This window comes from Anomaloglossus baeobatrachus, chromosome 2 (assembly GCF_048569485.1).
Source record: "Anomaloglossus baeobatrachus isolate aAnoBae1 chromosome 2, aAnoBae1.hap1, whole genome shotgun sequence".
NCBI lineage: Eukaryota > Metazoa > Chordata > Amphibia > Anura > Aromobatidae > Anomaloglossus > Anomaloglossus baeobatrachus.
The window spans coordinates 463,485,619-463,507,606 of record NC_134354.1 but is presented as its reverse complement, the minus strand read 5'-3'; positions in this window follow the sequence as shown (position 1 = coordinate 463,507,606).

Here is a 21,988-nt window from a genome sequence, read left to right as displayed (position 1 = left end):
ATGGATAAATCAAGTCCACTTGTGATGTTGGCGTGGTTCAGGATTGTAGCAAATAGCTGTCGAAGCTCACCGGGCATTCTAAATAAAGATGCTTCTTCCATGGTTTTGTCCCACACTGAGTTATCATGCAATAATCCCATGGCCCTTGCTGCCAGAATATAAGTTTCATATGTGTGTCCTTCCACTGTTCTCAGATCTTCGAATGATATAGCACCTGTAAACAACATAAAGTAATTAAAAATTCTAAAAAAGTCAGGATGATCTAATAAAGAACAATTAGATGAATATGACTTACCCTTGATATGCAACAGGAGTAGGCGCAGGGAAAATCTTTCCATATCTTGTGGAGAGACAGAGTACATTCTTGGAAGGATCTTGTCAGCACTTCTTTTTCTTGTCTTCCAAAACTTATTTGTCCAGACATAATGGTAGAGTATTTCACAATATAAATACTGACGTGCTGACAGATCAGTTTGGTTTAGAATGAACCATTTGGTAAGTTTTGTGCCGTCATGCTGAGCTTTTTCCAGAGAACGCTTCTCCGCTCTATCATCAAAGTAAACTGATTGTTGGAAAGGTAGGTGTACCGGAAGTCTTTCTACAGCATGGGAACATGCAGACATCTCACATGTTCTCAGCCCCCACATTGCTTCAGGCGATGCCAAATATCGTGTGTCGATGTAAGTCTTAATCTCGTCCCAGTGGTAAGTGCCGATGTTGCTGGCTTCATTCACTTGTACAACGGCTGCATCATGTCCTTTGTACACGTATTTGAAAATATATTTGACGGTCTGGGTGGAAGAGCAGATTTCCACATATATGTGTGCGTTGTATTTCTGAGAGAGGTAGTCTTTGGGAAACTTTTTGGAGCATGTTCCTTTTACATCTTCCATACACTGTGAATTTCTATTGTGTTCTCCACAGGGCCAATGAATCATGCAGCTGGTGACAACATCGTAAAGCTCCTTGTTAATATCCGGGTCAGAAATTTCTACACAAACAGCATTGTCACAGTCGATAGTTTCTCGAAACTTGTCTTCGTTGTCCAGATTGAAGAGCATATGGCAATGAGGAAGAGCTGAAACAATAAATGGATGCATTAAATGTGCATTATTAATCATTCCATTCTTAACATTACTGTTACGAACATTTAGATGAATCTATGTAATATCTCTTTTTTGAAATTCAATGACGTAGGTGCATGCCTTTACTTTTCCCATCACTCCTCTTTTTTTGCAGTCAAGTCATTTAGTAACTCTTGTAGCTTTAAGTGGAATATTGTAGATACCAAATCTGGGTGGTCTATTGCTGTTTCATGTTGTAAAAGGCCAAACTGAATTTCTTCCTACTTTGGGTTGCAAGTGAAGATAATAAATAAATCTGGTTTTCCAAATTTTGCTACCAAAGTCATTGCATCTTAGTAGTTCTGTGTCATGGCACGTTTTCCACTGGTTAAATTAGAGGGAAGTATGATGATGCGACCCGGTCTCAGATCTTGTTGTTCAGCCCTACTGTTGATATAATCCATAAGCCGGACATATAATTCTACTCTGAGTTTCTTTTGGTTTTGTCTGTTCCAGTCCAGTCACTGCACTTCAACCTTTAGGTAGGCATCAATTATGTATTGTTGTGTCAGCTTGCTGGAATGTAACAGCGGGTTGAAGGATTGTCGATCCTGAAGGCGGTACGCATAGAGTTCCATCATCGACACATTCCTGTTTTTTTTTCTTCTTCCCCTGCATCGTGACTGATAACTTCCTGTTCTTCATCATCACCATCCTCTATTTTATGACTTTTCCTTTATGCAGGTCTCACTTGCTTCCGCATTCCAGGTTGCCAGCTGTGTTCACCATACGGAAAGAGGAGTGGATACACCATTGGATCACAGTTTGGGCTTTGGTACACAATATTCTGTAGTCCTTCGCTGCCCAATGGGATGAACGGCAATGTCTCTTTTGATCGGCGGCTCTCCATCATCGGAGACAAACACAGCTGCAACTTCATTGGCTGTCGAAAAGTTGTATCGGTGAGGGTCATGATCTCTATCCTTTGTTATCCACAATTCGATTTTATGCTGGTCGTAGCCACGCTGATCAATCAAATCTTTCATCATCTTGAAAGCCTGAGCAAATGGGTTGATATCTCTGAATAAACAGTCAATAGTATTCATTATGTCCCTCTTGCATTCTTCATTTTGCTCGTTATTTAATCATTGAATGCTTGCATACTCAGGATCCAATATGTAGAGTTATGAATATGAAGGAGTATCAGATCTAAAGAAAGCACACATATTTTTTTAATTATTAAAAAAGAGCAGGAATGAATTAAAAACATACATTTAATTGTATTCTGGTCTTTTACCTCAGAGAAGTTGATGTACGGTGGTGGTACACTTGTCCGTTAATGACTAAAACGGGTTGGGCCAACGGAAAATTTCATTGATTGAAATCTAAAGGATGCAAAGGCTTTTGTACTTTTGCACTTGTTGTACTTTCTGATGTTCTTTCAAAATTTTTTAGCCTTGTTCGTATCTTTAGTTAACCACGCTTGAAACTGCTGAGGATATTCATTTAATTCATGTAAGTGTATGGTACCACTTCCACAGCATGACGCAAACTTTGCACTGTGTAATTTTTCTTTCCAAAAGTGAGATGCACGGCAATCACTAAATGTAACGTCTCGCTTACCCACGTGGTGTTCACTGGGCATATTCTCTGGATTTCTTGCTGCATACCTCGAACGTGGTGGCAGTTTACGTTGACGGGCATTGTTGTTTTCAACTTCCACAGGTGTCAAATTCGTTGACGCTGGGTATATATATCAGCTTCCCTTCTGTCTGTCACTCGGTTGATATAAATCTTGTGATATCTCTCTCTGTCCTTATCAGTCTTCTCAGGTGTTCGTTGTTGATAAGCAATCCTACGATTTTGTCGATAATGTTGTTGTCGAGCAGCTACAGCATCGTTGTCCGGATTTTCCTGCAGCCTGTGAGATGGGCCTGGCGACTCTTCTTGGCTCATTTTATTTGGGAGAATGCGGATGCAATTAAATGTACGTTTACCTTAGTTGAAGTGGTTGAATTACATAGAAAGGAAGTGCAGAGTGTGCTATTGTTGAGGTGGGGCCTCGGGGCAGAGTCACGTGTGGGTGGGGCCATGTGTTGGCAGAACCACGTATGGGTGGACCCGTGTGTGGGCGGGACAGCGTGTAATCACAATGGGTCTTATATACATAGATGATGTAACATATAGATGTCACACATTGTTTTGAATGGATAATGCTGTTACATTTAACTGAATCATGACCAATTTAAGAGAAATTTGTCTGTACTTTTTTTTCTAGTCAAGAGAAAATCACTTTGCCTACATTTGGGGATCAAATCATTGGTATCGTTCTGTAAATTTTGAAAAAAACACAATGGTCACCAAAATAACATGAAACTAACAAAAGTTATTTGCAATGTAAATTTACTGAATATCAACTAATGTACAGTGGGTACGGAAAGTATTCAGACCCCTTTACATTTTTCACTCTTTGTTTCATTGCAGCCATTTAGTAAATTCAGAAAAGTTCATTTTTTTTCTCATTAATGTACACTCTGCACCCCATCTTGACAGAAAAAAAAGAAAAAGAAATGTAGAAATGTGGGCAAATTTATTAAAGTAGAAAAACTGAAATATCACATGATAACAAGTATTCTTCTGACCCTTTGCTCGGTATTGAGTAGTAGCATGCTTTTGAGCTAGTACAGCCATGAGTCTTCTTGGGAATGATGCAACAAGTTTTTCACACTTGGCTTTGGGGATCCTCTGCCATTCTTCCATACAGATCCTCTCCAGTTCTGTCAGTCTGGATGGAGAATGTTGGTGGACAGCCATTTTCAGATCTCTCCAGAGATGCTCAATTGGGTTTATGTCAGGGCTCGGGCTGGGCCAGTCAAGAATGGTCACAGAGTTGTTTTGAAGCCACTCCTTTGTTATTTTAGCTGTTTGCTTTGAGTCATTGTCTTGTTGGAAGTTGAACCTTCGGCCAAGTTTGAGGCCCAGAGCACTCTGGAACAGGTTTTCTTCCAGGATATCTCTGTACTTGGCCACATTCATCTTTCCTTCAGTTGCAACCAGTTGTCCTGTCCCTGCAGCTGAAAAACATCCCCCATAGCATGATGCGGCTATCACCATGTTTCACTGTTGGAATTGTATTGGCAGGTGATGAGCAGTGCCTGGTTTTCTCCACACATACCGCTTAGAATTATCACCAAAAAGTTCTATCTTTGTCTCATCAGACCAGAGAATCTTATTTCTCAAAGTCTGGGAGTCCTTAATGTGAGCTTTAATATGTCTTGCACTGAGGAGAGGCTTCTGTCAGGCCACTCTGCCATAAAGTCCTGACTGGTGGAGGGCTGCAGTGATAGTTGACTTTGTGGAACTTTCTCCCACCTCCCTACTGCATATCTGGAACTCAGCCACAGTGATCTTGGGGTTCTTCCTTAACTCTCTCACCAAGGCTCTTCTCCCACGATTGCTCAGTTTGGCTGGACGGCCAGCTCTAGGAAGAGTTCTGGTGGTCCCAAACTTCTTCCATTTAAGGATTATGGAGGCAACTGTGCTCCTATGAACCTTGAGTACTGGAGACATTCTTTTGTAACCTTGGCCAGATCTTTGCCTTGCCACAATTCTGTCTCTGAGCTCCCTGGGCAGTTCCTTTGACCTCATGACTCTCATTTGGTCTGATATGCACTGTGAACTGTGAGGTTTTATATAGACAAGTGTGTGCCTCTCCAAATTAAGTTCTATCAGTTTAATTAAACACACCTGGACTCCATTGAAGGAGTAGAATCATCTCAAGGAGGATCACAAGGAAATGGACACCATGTGAATTAAGTATGAGTGTCTGAGTAAAGCGTCTGAATAGTTATGACAATGTGATATTTCAGGTTTTTTTATTTACAAAATTTTCAAAAATTTCTACATTTCTGTTTTTTCTGTTAAGATGGGGTGCAGAGTGTACATTAATGAGAAAAAATGAACTTTTTTGAATTTACCAAATGGCTGCAATGAAACAAAGAGTGAAAAATTTAAAGGGGTATGAATACTTTCCGTACCCACTGTAAATCTGACAATTTTTTTTTTAAATGTGGTTCAATAGAAAAAAAATAATTAAAATAACCTGGACAAAAGTAATGTTACCCCTAACCTAATATTTTGTTGCATAATCTTTTGAGGCAATCGCTACAAACCGATTTCTGTAGCTTTCAATGAGACTTCTGGACATGTCCACAGGCATTTTAACCACTTTTTGTGAGCAAACTACTCCAGCTTTCACAGGGGTCTCTTCTCTAGCATGTTTCAGTTCAATATTTCTACAGATGTCTGATAGGATTTACATTAGTGAGTCTAGAAGGCCACTTCAAAAGAGTCCAATTCTTTGCTTTAGTTGTGGTTTTGAGTCATTAAAGTGATGGAGGACCAATGACCTCTGACTCAGACCAAGCTTGCTGACACTTGGCCAGCAAATTTGGCTCAAGAATACATTTAAAGTCTTGAGATTTCCTTGTATCCTGCACATATTCAAAACACCCTTTGCCAGATGCAGCAATGCAGCCGCCAACCATAACTAATAATAACAAAAACATCAAGCTGTTTGGAGATGGTCTTGCAGCTTTTACCTTTATTATGTTTGTCTATCATTCATTTCTAATCTGCTGAGGCAATGCTCTCCTTAGCTTTCTTTGGTCCATGTTCAGTGTAGTACACACCATCACACCAAATAGCACAGTGACTACTTTTCACCCTGTAAATAGGCAGACTGATTGATCACAAGTTTGTGGACACCTGTGATGCTAATTACACGACCCTTAGTTTCACATATCCCTATGGTCAATTTATTTTCAATCTTTTCTAGGGGTACCATCATTTTTATCCAGGCCATTTTCATACATTTTTATTTTTTTAATGTTGAACCACAATTCACAAGTATTGTGTTACAAGTGAGCCGTTCTACTTACACAGGGGTAAACAAACCAGAGGAGATGTTAACCACAGCTCCCTATAGAGAGTAGGAGTACATTAAACCTGACACTGCTTTGTCCCTGCCTGACCGTGGAGGTCGGCACCCTAAAGAGACACAATGGCATCCTCACTCAAAATTGACTGACCCTGAGTGAACTTAACTGCGTCCAAAACTATAAATCAACTGTAAAACAAAACACCAATAAACATAAAAGAAGTGCACAGGCAGAGGGTGAGTCATGTTCACATGATCATTCAGGGAAGATGGAAGAAACTGAAAGAAACCCAAAAAGACTACCGGATTAAGTGGAGCCCCTCCAAATCACAAATTAAACATAATAGAAGAATGCTAGGAAGGGAATCACACAATCAAGCCGCAGAAAAAAAAAATGTAATAACTCGGCAAGATTACCCTGAACTGAGAGCTTGGACTCCAACAATCCATCCTCCTCATTGACCCAGGAGTTATCCTCAGGACTGAAACCCTTCCACTTGACAGATACTACAGATGGTGCCTGACACCCCTGGATGCCAGTACTTGCTCCACTTCATACTCCCTATCCACCTCAACAATAACTCAAGGACCAGGCATTCCTTCAAAATAACTTTAAAAGGGAAGAATATAATGAGTTGTTGATTTTCTAAGCTATAGGGAGTTGAACCTTAACTGTTACTGAATTCAAAACTTTAGTAATAGTATGAGGACCAACAAATTTGGGAACAAATTACCTAGAAGCCACTTTAAGTCTTAGATGTGGATGTCAAGTATAAATAACAACTCCGAAAATGTGATAGGGCCAAAAAAAAGAAAGTAAACACACCTGAGATAGAATAAAACAGAAAGACAAGGCAATGGAAAGACAAAAGAACTAACAGCAGTTGGACTGATATAAAACTTGTTTTGGTCCAATGGAGTGGGAATCCAACTGCACAGCCATTGCTAACCAGATCGAGACCTGGCGTCAAGCCATAACATAATGTCTGATTTTCATTAGTAAATTGAAACTGAAAATTAATTTGGTTAGTTTCAAATTATTTCCATCACCATTTTGGAGGGTATTAGCAATTATGCCCATGTGTGTACATATGTGCAGCCAAAGAAAATAGATACATAAAGAATAACCTTTATTAACACAAAACCTTGATGTTTTCCCATCATAAACCACTGGGTTATCTCTAAATTGGTTCTGCTCAAAGTATTTATACTAAAGTTCAGAAAATAAATTAAATGCAATCTTGCTAGATAGTAAAACTGAAAGATAAATGCAAACTTTGGTATAACGTGAAGGCAATGCAATAAGGAATAACTTTTCTGAGATAATGTTAAATGTAAAACATATAAGATAGAATGCACCTATTTCATAATGGACTAGTCCTCGAAGGTGAAAAGGTCCTAAATTTTTATGTTTGGGGTTTTGTGTTTTTTTCTTCTCTCAATCGATAACTATTCTAGTTATGTGATGAACATCCAAGTACTTCCAGTAGCTAGATTGAAGACACATCTCTGACAAATATACTGTTACTGCAGATACACACTAAACACTAAGGGGGGTATCTGGTTTCCCAGAAACCCTTTTTGAGTGCCATCAGGGGGAATGCAGCACATAAGGTACTCATTCTCCAAAAATTGATCTGCTCAATTATAGAGAGAACTGTAAAGCCTCACCATCCATTCCTTGCAATAATTTTTATGATCAGTGCAAGGAAGGTACAGAAAGCTTAGTTAAAGTGGGAAAATAAGTATTTGATACATTGAGGATTTTGCAAGTTTTCCCACCTACAAAGAATGGAGAGATCTGTAATTTTTATCGTATATACACTTCAACTGTGACAGAGTTAAAAAAAAACCAGAAAATCACATTGTATGATTTTTAAATAATTAATTTGCATTTTATTGCATGAAATACAGTGCCTTGTGAAAGTATTCGGCCCCCTTGAATTTTTCAACCTTTTCCCACATTTCAGGCATCAAACATAGAGATAAAAAAATGTAATTTTATGGTGAAGAATCAACAAAAAGTGGGACACAATTGTGTAGTTGAATGAAATTTATTGCTTATTTTAAACCTTTGTAAAAAATAATAAACTGAAGAGTGGGTCGTGCAATATTATTCGTCCCCTTTACTTTCAGTGCAGCAAACTCACTACAAAAGTTCATTGAGGATATCTGAATGTTCCAATGGTGTCCTAAATGACTGATGATGATAAATATAATCCACCTGTGTGTAATCTAGTCTCCGTATAAATGCACTTGCTCTGTGATAGTCTCAGTGTTCTGTTTAAAGCACCATGCACCATGTTTTAAGACCAAAGAACACAACAGGCAGGTCCGTGATACTGTTGTGGAGAAGTTTAAAGCTGGATTTGGTTACAAAAAGATTTCCAAAACTTTAACCATCTCAAGGAGCACTGTGCAAGCGATCATATTGAAATGGAAGGCGTATCATACCACTGCAAATCTACCAAGACACGGCCGTTCCTCAAAAATTTCATCTCAAACAAGGAGAAGACTGATCAGAGATGCAGTCAACAGGCCCATGATCACTCTGGATGATCTGCAGAGATCTACAGCTGAGGTGGGAGAGTCTAGGACAACAATCAGTCATACGTTGCACAAATCTGGCCTTTATGGAAGAGTGGCAAGAAGAAAGCAATTTCTCAAAGATATCCATAAAAAGTGTTGTTTAAAGTTTGCCACAAGCCACCCGGGAGATACACCAAACATGCAGAAGAAGGTGCTTTGGTCAGGTGAAACCAAAATCGAACTTTTTGGGCACAATGCCAAACAATTTGTTTGGCGTAAAAGCAACATAGCTCATCACCCTGAACACACCAGCCCCACTGTCAAACATGGTGGTGGCAGCTTCATGGTTTCGGCCTGCTTTTCTTCAGCAGGGACAGGGAAGATAGTTAAAATTGATGGGAAGATGGATGGAGCCAAATACAGGACCATTCTTGAAGAAAACCTGTAGGAGTCTGCAAAAGACCTGAGACTGGGATGGAGATTTGTCTTCCAACAAGACATTGATCTAAAACATAAAGCAAAATATACAATGGAATGGCTCACAAATAAACGTATACAGGTCTTAGAATGGCCAAGTCAAAGTCCAGACCTGAATCCAATCGAGAATCTGTGGAAAGAGCTGAAAACTGCTGTTCACAAACGCTCTCCATCCAACCTCACTCAGCTCGAGCTGTTTGCAAAGGAAGAATGGGCAAAAATTTCAGTTTCTCAATGTGCAAAACTTATAGAGACATACCCCAAGCGACTTGCAGCTGTAATTGCAGCAAAAGGTGGTGCTACAAAGTATTAACTTAAAGGGGACGAATAATATTGTACGCCCCAATTTTCAGTTTATTATTTCTTATAAAAGTTTAAAATAAGCAATACATTTTGTTCAACTTCACAATTGTGTCCCACTTGTTGATTCTTCACAATAAAATTAAATTTTTTTATCTGTATGTTTGAAGCCTGAAATGTGGGAAAAGGTTGAAAAATTCAAGGGGGCCGAATACTTTCGCAAGGGACTGTATGTATTTGATACAATAGAAATACAGAACTTAATATTTGGTCCAGAAACCTTTGTTTACATTTACAGAGGTCAGACGTTTCCTGTAGTTCTTGACCAAGTTTGCACTCACTGCAGCAGGGATTTTAGTCCACTCCTCTATACAGATCTCTCAAGTTTCGGGATTGTCGCTGGGCAACATTGAGTTTTAGCTCCTTTCAAATATTTTCTATTGGGTTCAGGTCTGGATACTGGATAGGCCACTCCAGGACCTTGAAATGCTTCTTATGGAGCTACTCGTTAGTTTCCCTGGCTGTGTGTTTTGGGGGATTGTCATGCTGGAAGACCCAATCACATCCCATCTTCAATGAGGGAAGGAAGTTGTTGGCCAAAATCCAGTGGTACATGACCGTATCCATCTTCCCTTCAATATGGTGCAGTCGTCCAGTCCCCTTTGCAGAAAAGCACCCCGAGGTATGATGTTTCCATCCCCAGGCTCCGCGGTTAGGATGGTGTTCTTGGGGTATAGTCATCCTTCCTCTTCCTTCAAAAATGGACTTGCTACCAAAAAGTTCTATTTTGATTTAATCTGATCACATTACCTTCTCCCATGACTGCTCTGGATCATACAGATGGTCATTGGTGTACTTCAGTCGGGTCTGAACATGTGCCGGTGTGAGCAGGGGGATCTTGTGTGCTCTGCAGGATTTTAATCCATGACGGCGTAGTTACTAATGCTAATTTTTGATACTGTGGTCCCAGCTCTCTTCAGGTCATTGACCAGGTTTTCCATTGTAGTTCTGGGCTGATTCCTGACCTTTCTTAGAATCATCTGTCAAGCTGTGTCTCTGCTCTCCTTGCTCTCATGCAGGGACATGTTGTCATTCACCGCTGCGTCAGCGTCCCTCCACGCTCTCAGGCGTCTCTGCCTCTCTGCCATGTGGTTTCTCCTCCCCCACCTCCCGGAGTCTGTGCTTTTGATGCATCACAACATCTCAAAAGGCACTTCTAGGGAGGTTGTGTGCGCCGCTGCCCTTCTCTTAAAGGGCCAGCTCCACTCCTAAGAAGTGCCTCCCAGCCATTCTATTTAGGGCAAGCTCCCACTAGGGGAGTTGCCTGTTCAACACCATAGTTCCTGTTAGTCAGTTTACTCTGTCTAGTCAGTTGTCAGGTCACCCATCCCGTCCTCTACTGTATCCAGTCATGTTCTGTCCTGTCGGTACCTAGCTATCAGCTCGTTGTACCCTGTTGGGCGCCTTTGCCCAGTCCTATCCTGTCCTGTCCTGTACCTGTTTCCCAGCCCGTTCAACCTGTTGGCTCCTGGGTCCAGTCTGTCCTGTCCCGTACCCGGTTCCCAGCCCATTCAGCCTGTTGGCTCCTGGGTCCAGCCTGTCCTGCCCGTACATGACTATTAGTCCATCCGGCCTGTTGGCACCTGATTCCAGTCCTGTCCTGCCCATACCTGGACTCTGCCTATCCATCCCCATTCTGCTTTTACCTGGACTCTGCCTGTCCGTCCTGCCCTGCTGTGCTTGAGACTCTGCTTGTCCGTTCTGCCTGTGCTACTTGCCTTGAGCCACCTGGTGGTCCCCGTCTATGCTTGAGACTCTATCCTGCCTGCTCCTGTGTCCGCCCCTGTCCTGGGGGTCAGCTGCAACAGTCCTGGTCATCTACCCCACGTTAGGGTAAACCTGGGGTCCCCCTGTGGTCTAGTGGGTCCACTTTCCAGTTCACCACAGTACCACCATCACCTAGCATCGAGCATGTGACATCATCCTTACCCCATGAGGCCAGATCTTACATGGAGCCCCAAACCGAGTGCGATTGACAGTCATCTTTTGTTTCTTCCATTTTGTAATATTTGCACCAATAGTTTTTGCGTTCTCACCAAGCTGCTTGCCTATTATCTCAATGAAGAAAAACAAAAAGCCAGCACTAAATGTGCACTTCAGCACTAAAAATTCCAAACTGTACTATGCACCCCAATTTGGAATGTATTCCAGCTGTCTAGATTTTGGCGGTTGGTGACTGTTCACATTGTCATCAGGCCTTGTCCACAGGCTATTTACTTCATGCAGCATTTGCTTGGACCTGTCCCGCCCACAGCCATGAGTCATTGGTACGGGATTGAAATAGACCAGGTGAGTGCTGCTAAGAGCAGTTCTACTATTCATATGTGAGGCCGTATGGCACATTTTATAAAAATATTTTAGTGTAGGACTGCCTCAAATGAGATTTGCCGTGACGTGGTGAGGCAGCTCAAGAAATTGCAATTTTTTGCCAAAAATCTCAAAATTTTTATAATAAGTACAGATTGGAATTTTTAGTGCTGAAGTGCACATTTTGTGCTGGCTTTTTGTTTTTCTTGCCTATTATCTCGTATCCCATCCCAGCCTTGTGGAGGTCTACAATTTTGTCCCTGGTGTCCTTAGACAGCTCTAGTCTTGGCCATGGTGGAGAGGTTGGAGTGTGATTCAACCCATTACCTGTATAAAAGACACACTTAAACAGGTGAAATTAATACAAGTAATGAGTACAGAGTAGGAGGGGTTCTTAATTAAAAAATATTGTGTCTGTGAGTGCTAGAATTCTTGCTGGTTGGTAGGTGATCAAATACTTATTTCACTGCACATTAATTTATTTAAAAATCATATAATAGGATTTTCTGGATATTTTTTTTAATTCTATCTGTCACAGTTGATGTGTACCTACCATAAAAATTACAGACCGCTATATTCTTTGTAGATGGGAAAACTTGCAAAATCGGCAGTGTATCAAATACTTATTTTCCCCCTATATCCATGTTCAATGTCCTGTCAAAGCTTGCATAACAATGGAGTCTAATGAGATGAAAAACAACTAGGCTTGGGTAAGCAGTTTTAACCCTAGACTTCCATCTATACTGATATTAACCACTTCACTTATCAAGCAGTAATCCATAAATGACCACTTCTGTACTCAAGAACACCAGGGATTTTAGAAATAACTCTCTCACTGCCAGAGCTGGACTGGGACTAAAAATCAGCCCTAGCACTTGGAGGTGGACACTCCCATTTGTCATGTGGTGAATGTATAATATCTTTGTGCACTTGTAGGTTACAAGAAGTGAGTTGAGTGTAACACAAGTTAATAAGATATACACTCCCTGACAGAAGTTCTGTCGCTTAACCATGTTATGTAAATAAAAGCTTATAACCTGGCTTTAAATTCATCCATTGGTTATATAAATTACTCTTTTGAAAGCTGAAACCCTCCCAAATTTGGTTTAGGTTATGAAAATAAAGTTGCTGTAATGCTGAAATATTGATCATTTAATGAACAAAGAAAGGTCAGATTTTGGCAAGACAAAAGTTTTGTCGCCTTGTCATATAATGCACCGAATCCTAGTTTACATCCTCACCTGTGCTCACTAAATGATTGCTTAATTAGTGGGTGTGTATAAAAAGAAACCCAGCACCCCAGACCTTCACTTGAACTGCAACTTGACCTCTGACAACATGCCAAAAATCCACCCTGCAACCAAAGCCTTGATTATCAAGAGGCTAAAGACCAGATCCACTGCAGAGGTGGCTGGCACTTTTTAATGTGTCTGTGTCAAGTACAAAGAATTAAAAAAAGATTTGAAGAGACTGGAGATGTTTTTGACAAGCCAAGGTCCAGCAGACCCTGCAAGACAACTTGTTGCTTAGAAAATCCAAAGCTAGCCCCTCTTCCACTGCAGCAGAGCTCCAACAGGCCTGGTCACCTCAAGTCCCTGTGTCAACTACTAGAACAGTTTGTAGGATTCTCTCTCGAAATGGCCTTCATGGTCGAATCAGTGCCCAGAAGCCAGCACTAAACAAAAGGCAATTAAAAAACCTTGTGGCATTTGCCAAGTCCCACAGCCTGCTTGACGTATCTATAGGGATAAGCGGGTCTCCAATGTAAAACTTGCCCTTACCAACCGTACCTAAAATAATGACACAGACTACGACTTTATTGCACGAATGGCCACAGCTTTATTTAACAGTATATATGTACCCAAACTCGTGGCTCCACATGCCACCCATTAATAACACATAACCTGTACATATATACTTATTCTCCACAAAACACACCTGATAGATCCGTCCGAGAGGCCAAACCATCATTCCTATCCCCCGGCCGTAACCTCCAACCGGCCCAGAGGACCACCTCGGCCGTGACCAACCGACCCGAGATGTGGGGTAATAACGTTCCATCGTTAATTACCCCTCCCCAGAACCTGCAGGACCTCCGCCCACAAGTTCCCATCCAAACCGAAGCCACTCCCCCTGAGTGGCTTCATACCAACAAACCGACTGTCGGTACTTCCAACCTCTCTGAACGGACCTATCACCCCGCTGTGACAACAAAAACTCTTTATTTTCTTTTTTTTTTTTTTTTTTTTTTTTTATGATACTTCCACCCCCGTATAACTTAGGGTTTTTTTTTTTTTTTAACTAAATATTTATTCTCTTCTTTTTTTTTTTTTTTTTTTTTTTTTTTTTTTTTTACATTATTGCAGGGCGGGCGGGTGGGACACATTGGTTGTAGGACAAAGAGGCAGTGACCTATGCACGTCCCCTTTTATACCCCCTGCAACACCCCACCCCTTCCAGTCTATCCCCCAATCCCCTTTGCCATTTCTCCCACCAATCCAAAAGCCCCATATACAACCTTCTAGCCATATACCTTAACCCTTTCCTACCCTGAACCCTCCCGATCGTCATGGGGCCTATTCACCCCTATGGGGCTCACTGCCCTTCTAAACAGATGGATGCTGGAAAAGTGGCAGAAGGTGGATTTCTCTGATGAATCTTCAGTTGAATTACACCACAGCCACTGCAAATACTGCAGGAGACTTACTAGACCCTGTATGAATCCAAAATACACCCAGAAAACAGTTAAGTTTGGTGGTGGAAAGATTATGGTCTGGGGTTACATTCAGTATGGGGGGTGTGCGAAACATTTGCAAGGTGGAAGGCAATATCAATAGCCTAAAATATCAAAAAGCATTAGCTACCTCTTACATTCCCAATCATAAAAGGGGTCAAATTTTGCAGCAGGATGGTACTCCATCTCACACATCCATCTCTACAACAAAGTTCCTTCTGGCAAAGAAGATCAAGGTGGTCAAGGACTGGCCAGCCCAGTCACCAGACATGAACATCATTGAGCATGTTGGGGTAGGATGAAAGAGGAAGCTTGGAAGACAAAACCAAAGAATCTCGATGAACTCTGGGAGGCATGTAAGACTGCATTCTTTGCTATTCCTGAGGACTTCATTAATAAATTGTATGAATCATTGTTGAACTGCATGGATGCAGTCCTTCAAGCTCATGGAAGTCACACGAAAAATTAAATATGGCTCTAATAGCACCACAACTTCATTCACCAATGTTATGCAACATATCTTTGTATTAGAAATTAATTATGTGTTTGAATTTCACATTACTTTCTATGGGCAACAAAACTTTTGTCTTGCCAAAATCTGACCTTCCTGTGTTCATTAAATGATCAATATTTTAGCTTTGCAGCAACTTTATTTTCATAACCTAAACCAAATTTGGGAGGGTTTCAGCTTTCAAAAGAGTAATTTATAAAACCAATGGATGAATTTAAAGTCAAGTTATAAGCTTTCATTTACATAACATGGATAAAGGACAGAACTTTTATCGGGAAGTGTACATATCACAGCTGCGTTCAGTATTATAGCTCAGTCCTATTTATTACTCTTAGTGCAGGACCAGGCAAAGCCGCTATTTTACATCCAGTCAATAGAATAGACCTGGCTCACTGCGGAGGGGGGGGTGCTCTGGAATAAAAAGTCCAGCAATACAATAAAGTATATCCGGCACACCACAATGTAATAAAAGAATCCTTGATTTGGCTTGAAAATTTTTTTTTATTGTGTATATACAAAAAATAGTCCGTCCAACGTTTCGATCCAACTGGATCTTTTACAGGGACACTAGGACTATATGTGTAAAAAGAGCTGTCAAATTACATCAGTGTGAATAGGAGACAGAAGTGATCGTCAAAACAAATGGAAAGACTGCGCACGCGGTCTTGCAGGTAAACCTGTGTATATGATGCTATGCGGAGTGCCCGTCAATGACGTGCCGTGATTTGGTATGCACCAGAGTAAGTATCCACAGCAGGAAAACTGGTTAGTGATGGTAAGTAAACATCGGATAGAGTGTCCGATCACGTGGAAGAAAGGTAACGTCACGAAGTAATTTCAGGTTATCTGTGTGGCAGGGTTGGTAGAGGTAATAACTTAAGGTATATGTTTAATGCACGACGTAAGTCTCAGATGATTGCTGGTCTATGCGTGTCGCTGAATTTGACTAGGTCTGTATGTTAGAGTGTACCGCTGGAAATAGCTGATTTATACATAGAAGTGTATCAGAGAGCATCAGAAGAGTACGTGGTGGGTCTGCAGGTGAGGTATCCTGCTTAATGTATGTTAATCCAATAGACGCAGGAATGATATAATGCAAGGAAGCCTGCGTTGGTGGGTAAGTGGGTCCCCTGTAGTGACGCCACTACAGGGGACCCACTTACCCACCAACGCAGGCTTCCTTGCATTATATCATTCGGCTGCTCTGCCATCTCCTCTTCACTGGAAGCATTCCTGCGTCTATTGGATTAACATACATTAAGCAGGATACCTCATCTGCAGACCCACCACGTACTCTTCTGATGCTCTCTGATACACTTCTATGTATAAATCAGCTTTTTCAGTGATTTCCCCTTCATTGGCAGGACTTTCGCTTTTCCTTGCTTGAAATTCCCCTGACCTAACAAGATACATCAGGTGAAGTTTATCACCCCGCACCACAACCTATTTCCAGCGGTACACTCTAACATACAGACCTAGTCAAATTCAGCGACACGCATAGACCAGCAATCATCTGAGACTTACGTCGTGCATTAAACATATACCTTAAGTTATTACCTCTACCAACCCTGCCACACAGATAACCTGAAATTACTTCGTGACGTTACCTTTCTTCCACGTGATCGGACACTCTATCCGATGTTTACTTACCATCACTAACCAGTTTTCCTGCTGTGGATACTTACTCTGGTGCATACCAAATCACGGCATGTCATTGACGGGCACTCCGCATAGCATCATATACACAGGTTTACCTGCAAGACCGCGTGCGCAGTCTTTCCATTTGTTTTGATGATCAGTTCTGTCTCCTATTCACAGTGATGTAATTTGACAGCTCTTTTTACACATATAGTCCTAGTGTTCCTGTAAAAGATCCAGTTGGATCGAAACATTGGACGGACTATTTTTTGTATATACACAATAAAAAATTTTTTTCAAGCCAAATCAAGGATTCTTTTATTACATTGTGGTGTGCCGGATATACTTTATTGTATTGCTATTTTACATCCAGACCTAGGACTTGTAGATAATGAAGAGCATGCTGGACTCTCCATATAGTGCTGTTGCATCTTAATGTAGCTAATGGGCAGGGATGCAAAGAGTCACATGCCTGCTGAACTAATATTAATGACCTATTCTACAGATAGGTGATCAATTTCAAGTCCTTGATCATCACTTTAATTACTCGCTGACACTGGAGTATAATACGGAATTGTGCAATGTGTAAAAATGTCACATTGCACTTGGACCAATAATAGTCAATAATGCAGGTCGGATCTGAGAGTTTTCCCTCAGGTCTAATCGGCTTGAGGAAAAAATCATACCATGCTGTATTTAGCAATGTATATCAGATCATGCCCTTTCCTAAAATATCCCCCCCATACCACTGCCCCTTTGCAAAATATTCCCCCACACTACCACGCTGCATCTCTCCACAATATTTCTTTAATGCTGCTTCTCTCCATAATGTACTCCCATGCTGCCACTTCCATAATATTCCCTCCATACTGCCTCTCTCCATAATATTCCCCAATACATTGCCCCCTGAAAAATATCCCACCCTCACGCACACTGCCCTTCTAAATAAAGTATGTCCCACTGCCTCTTGCAAAACTGAGCTCTTCATAATTGTTCCCTCATTAAGTGTCCTAACCCCCTCTCCCACCCATCCACATTAATAAAACATTTCATCTTCTGCTCCTTGATGGAGCACTTATTGATGCTCTTTGGCACCAGGAATGACTAGCGCTACCGGTACTCTCGTCTGCCCCAGTTCTGGCACCACATTGTTCGAATGTTTTTGAGTATAAAGATGCAAATACAATTGCTTAGGAAGAAGGGAGTGGTGTCTCCCATTCATCTCCATGGGCCTGATATAGAGTCTTCAACTACAGTCATCACCTCTCTTTCTTCAGCAGCTTTACATTAGCTTGCCTTGCACAAACAATCAAGCTGCACAACTGAAATTAGCAGGACCACCAGCAAGACACATAAGAAAACATGACCACCCAGTGTGGCTTCAGGCAGAGACTGACTAAGGAGCAGCTGTGAGCGGTGACTTCACTCAGTTTATCTGCGGTCGCAGCTGAAGGTTCCCACGGTACACCACGTGTGACCACAGGTAAACTGACCTCAGGTGACCTCTTGAACTCAGTGACCTCACGTCAGGGGAACTCATTCAGTTCAATCAGAATCAAGAAGGGAGGGAAAGAGACCAGAAGAGAGAAAGATTGAATATTTTAGTTAGGTGAGTGATGACAGCCGGGATGACAGCTTTAAGGAGCTGTGTGGGAATGGGGTCACTGGTGCAGGTTGTAGGACAAGAATATGCAAGGAGCCTGGTAACTTCTTCCTTTGTCACCGGATCAAAGTGTGAAAGTGAGCTAGATGAAGTGTAGGAGGGAAAATAATGTGTGATATTATAAGACTGTGAGGAAATTTCCTGTCGTATATGGTCAATTTTTTCTTTAAAATAATTGTGAATGTCATTGGCGCTGAGGTTGGTGGTTGGGGCCGGACGTCTTGGTCCGAGGATGGAGTGGAAAGTATCAAAGAGACGTTTAGGATTGTTGGCTAGTGAGGTGATGATGGTGTTGAAGTAAGCTTGTTTGGAGAGGTTAAGGGCAGCATTGTATGTTTTGAGCATAAACCTATAATGGATGAAATCTTCGGCTAGGTTAGATTTTCTCCACAGACGTTTAGCGCACCTGAAGTACCGCTGGAGAAAATGTGTTTGCAACATTTGCCAGGGCTGCAGCCATCTGTGCCGAGTTGCTCTGTGTCTAGCAGGTGCAGCTTCATCCAGGGCATCTTACAGTGTTGCATTGTATTGTTTTACAGCAGAGTCAGGACATGAGAGGGAGGATATTGGGGCCAATGATGACTGCAACTTCTTAAGAAGTTTCTGGGTGTCAATGGCGTGTATATTCCTATAAGGGTGGTAAGTGGGGGTGTCCTGAGTGGGTGGACAGTTATTGATCAAGAATGAGAGAAGGTTGTGGTCAGAGAGTGGGAGAGGGGGTTAGTAAAATTATGCACTGAGCAGAAACGGGAGAAGATGAGGTCCAACGTATTCCTGCCTTCATGTGTATGAGAGTTAGTTAGTTGTGAAAGGCCAAAAGAGGAGGTTAGAGATTAAAGATGAGCGGCAGGTGGGGATAGGGGATCATCAATAGGAATGTTAAAGTCCCCTATGACTTGAGTGGGGAGATCACAAGATAGGAAGTATGGAAGCCAGGTGGCAAAATGATTTAGGAACTGACGCAGGGGGCCTGGAGGGCAATAGACAATAGAGATGAGTGAACCGGTCGCGGTTCGGCTCGAGTTCGGTTCGCCGAATGGAGGTCTCGTTCAAGTTCGGTTCGGCGAACCGGTTCGGCGAACCACTCAAACTGCATAGGAAACAATAAGAGGCAATCACAAACACATAAAAACACCTAGAAAACACCCTCAAAAGTGTCCAAAAGGTAACAAACAACTCACAACACAACACAAACACATGGGACAGTGACAAGGACATATACTCATGCGAAAACAAAAGAGCTGGACAAGGAAAAAGAGGAGGAGACACAGATATAGGCATGGCATACCCTTCTAAAATCATGTAAAACACCACAAGGTTACTCCAAGCGAGTCTCCCTTTTTTCCAAAAATTGGGCCACACACACACCCACCCCTTCAGTGGCAGCACTTGTGCCCCAGTTGTACACTTCACAGCTAGATATGCATCAAGCACATTCAAAAATACGCCATCCTTAACAGTCTACAGGATGACACCGTGGTAGGTTTCAAAGTCTTTGCTGAACCATGGCTTGTTCATCTTGGATGATTTTTATAAACACTGCAAGCAAGGGTAACTCAAGCGGAGTCTCCCTTTTTTCCAAAAATTGGGCCATACAGACACTCCTTCAGTGGCAGCACTTGTGCCCCAGTTGTACACTTCACAGCTAGATTTGCATCAAGCACATTCAAAAATACGCCATACTTAACCGTTTACAGGATGACACCGGGGTAGGTAGCAAAGTCTTTGCTGAGCCATGGCTTGTTCATCTTGGCTCCTTTAAAAAAACACAGCAAGCAAGGGTTACTCCAAGCGGAGTCTCCCTTTTAGAGTTGAGCGCGGTTCGTGGTTCGTGGTTCTCCAGTTTTAGGCTCGAGTGATTTTTGGGCTGTTCGAGATCGAACTAGAACTCGAGCTTTTTGCTAAAAGCTCGATAGTTCTAGATACGTTCGAGAACGGTTCTAGCAGCAAAAAGCAGGGCTTTTTACAGCTACAGTGAGCAGGAGCCATCGCTGGCAGCCTGCCACAAGCTGGTAACCAAGATAAACATCGGGTATCCAAGCAAAGCGCTTTGGTTAGTAACCCGATGTTTATCTTAGTTACGTGCAGGAAGCCCACACTTTCCCGCTCAGCTCGCTCCACCCCCTCCTGCCCGCGGCATGTACACATACATACACATACACAAACACACACACACACACACATCCACACCCCCCCCCCACCCCCCCCGCCCGCCCGCCCGCTCGCTCGCTCGCTCGGCTTACCTGCGGTGATGAAGTCCCGCCATCCCGACCTCAGCGCTGTCACTGTCCTCCATGGCCGCCGCTTGTCACATCACCTATCGCTTCCGACCCGAGACTGACACTGGCGGTGACGTCACGGACCTCTCGCGATACTTGATGTGAAGGCGCCGGTCATTGACCTCAGTGACAGGGGCTGTCAGTGTGCTGGAGATCAGCGCAGGTAATGTACCTCACTGACAGCAGCACTTGTCACCCCCCTGCAGTGACCTGGGCTGACCCATTGATGTTAGCTCAGGTCACTGCACTGCTCTCCCAGCCAATGGGGAACATCCTGCTCTTCATTGACTGGGACAGTGTGCATCGTCATGGCAACCCCTTGGATTACACCAGACCTGGATTTGTTTTTCAATCTAATAAATTGGTTAAAGAGGGAATGTTTTGGGGAGTGTTTTTTCAAATAAAAATGTGTTTGTCGTGTATTTTTTTTTTATTACTGACTGGGTTGGTGATGTCGGGTATCTGATAGACGCCTGACCTCACCAACCCCAGGGCTTGATGCCAGGTGACATTACACATCTGGTATTAACCCCAAATATTACCCCGTTTGCCACCGCACCAGGGCGCGGGATGAGCTGGGGCGAAGCACCAGGATTGGCGCATCTAATGGATGCGCCACTTCTGGGGCGGCTGCGGCCTGCTATTTTTAGGCTGGGGAGATTCCAATAACCATGGACCTCCCTAGTCTGAGAATATCAGGCCCCAGCTGTCTGCTTTACCTTGGCTGGTGATCCAATTTTGGGGGACCCCTACGTGTTTTTTTTTTTAATTATTTATTTAATTTAAAATAACAGCGTGGGGTGCCCTCAGTTTTGGATTACCAGCCAAGGTGAGGTTGCCAGCTGTGGTCTGCAGGCTGCAGCCGTCTGCTTTACCCTAGCTGGCTACAAAACTAGGGGGAACCCTATGTCATTTTTTTTTCATTTTTTTGGCTAAATACAAAGCTAAGCACCCCTTAGTGCCACATGAAAGGTACCAAAGGGTGTTCCACTTTTTCTCCATTTTTTTCTCCACTTTCTCTCCACTTTTTCTCCACTTTTTCTCCATTTTTTTCTCCACTTATTCTCCACTTTTTCTCCTCTTATTCTCCACTTTTTATCCACTTTTTCTCCACTTTTTCTCCTCTTATTCTCCACTTTTTCTCCACTTTTTCTCCACTTTTTCTCCATTTTTTTCTCCACTTTCTCCACTTTTTCTCCACTTTTTTCTCCACTTTTTCTCCTCTTATGCTCCACTTTTTCTCCTCTTAATCTCCACTTTTTCTCCACTTTTTCTCCACTTTTTCTCCACTTTTTTCTCCACTTTTTCTCCTCTTATGCTCCACTTTTTCTCCACTTTTTCTCCACTTTTTCTCCACTTTTTCTCCACTTTTTTCTCCACTTTTTCTCCTCTTATGCTCCACTTTTTCTCCACTTTTTCTCCACTTTTTCTCCACTTTTTCTCCACGTTTTCTCCACTTTTTTCTCCACTTTTTCTCCTCTTATGCT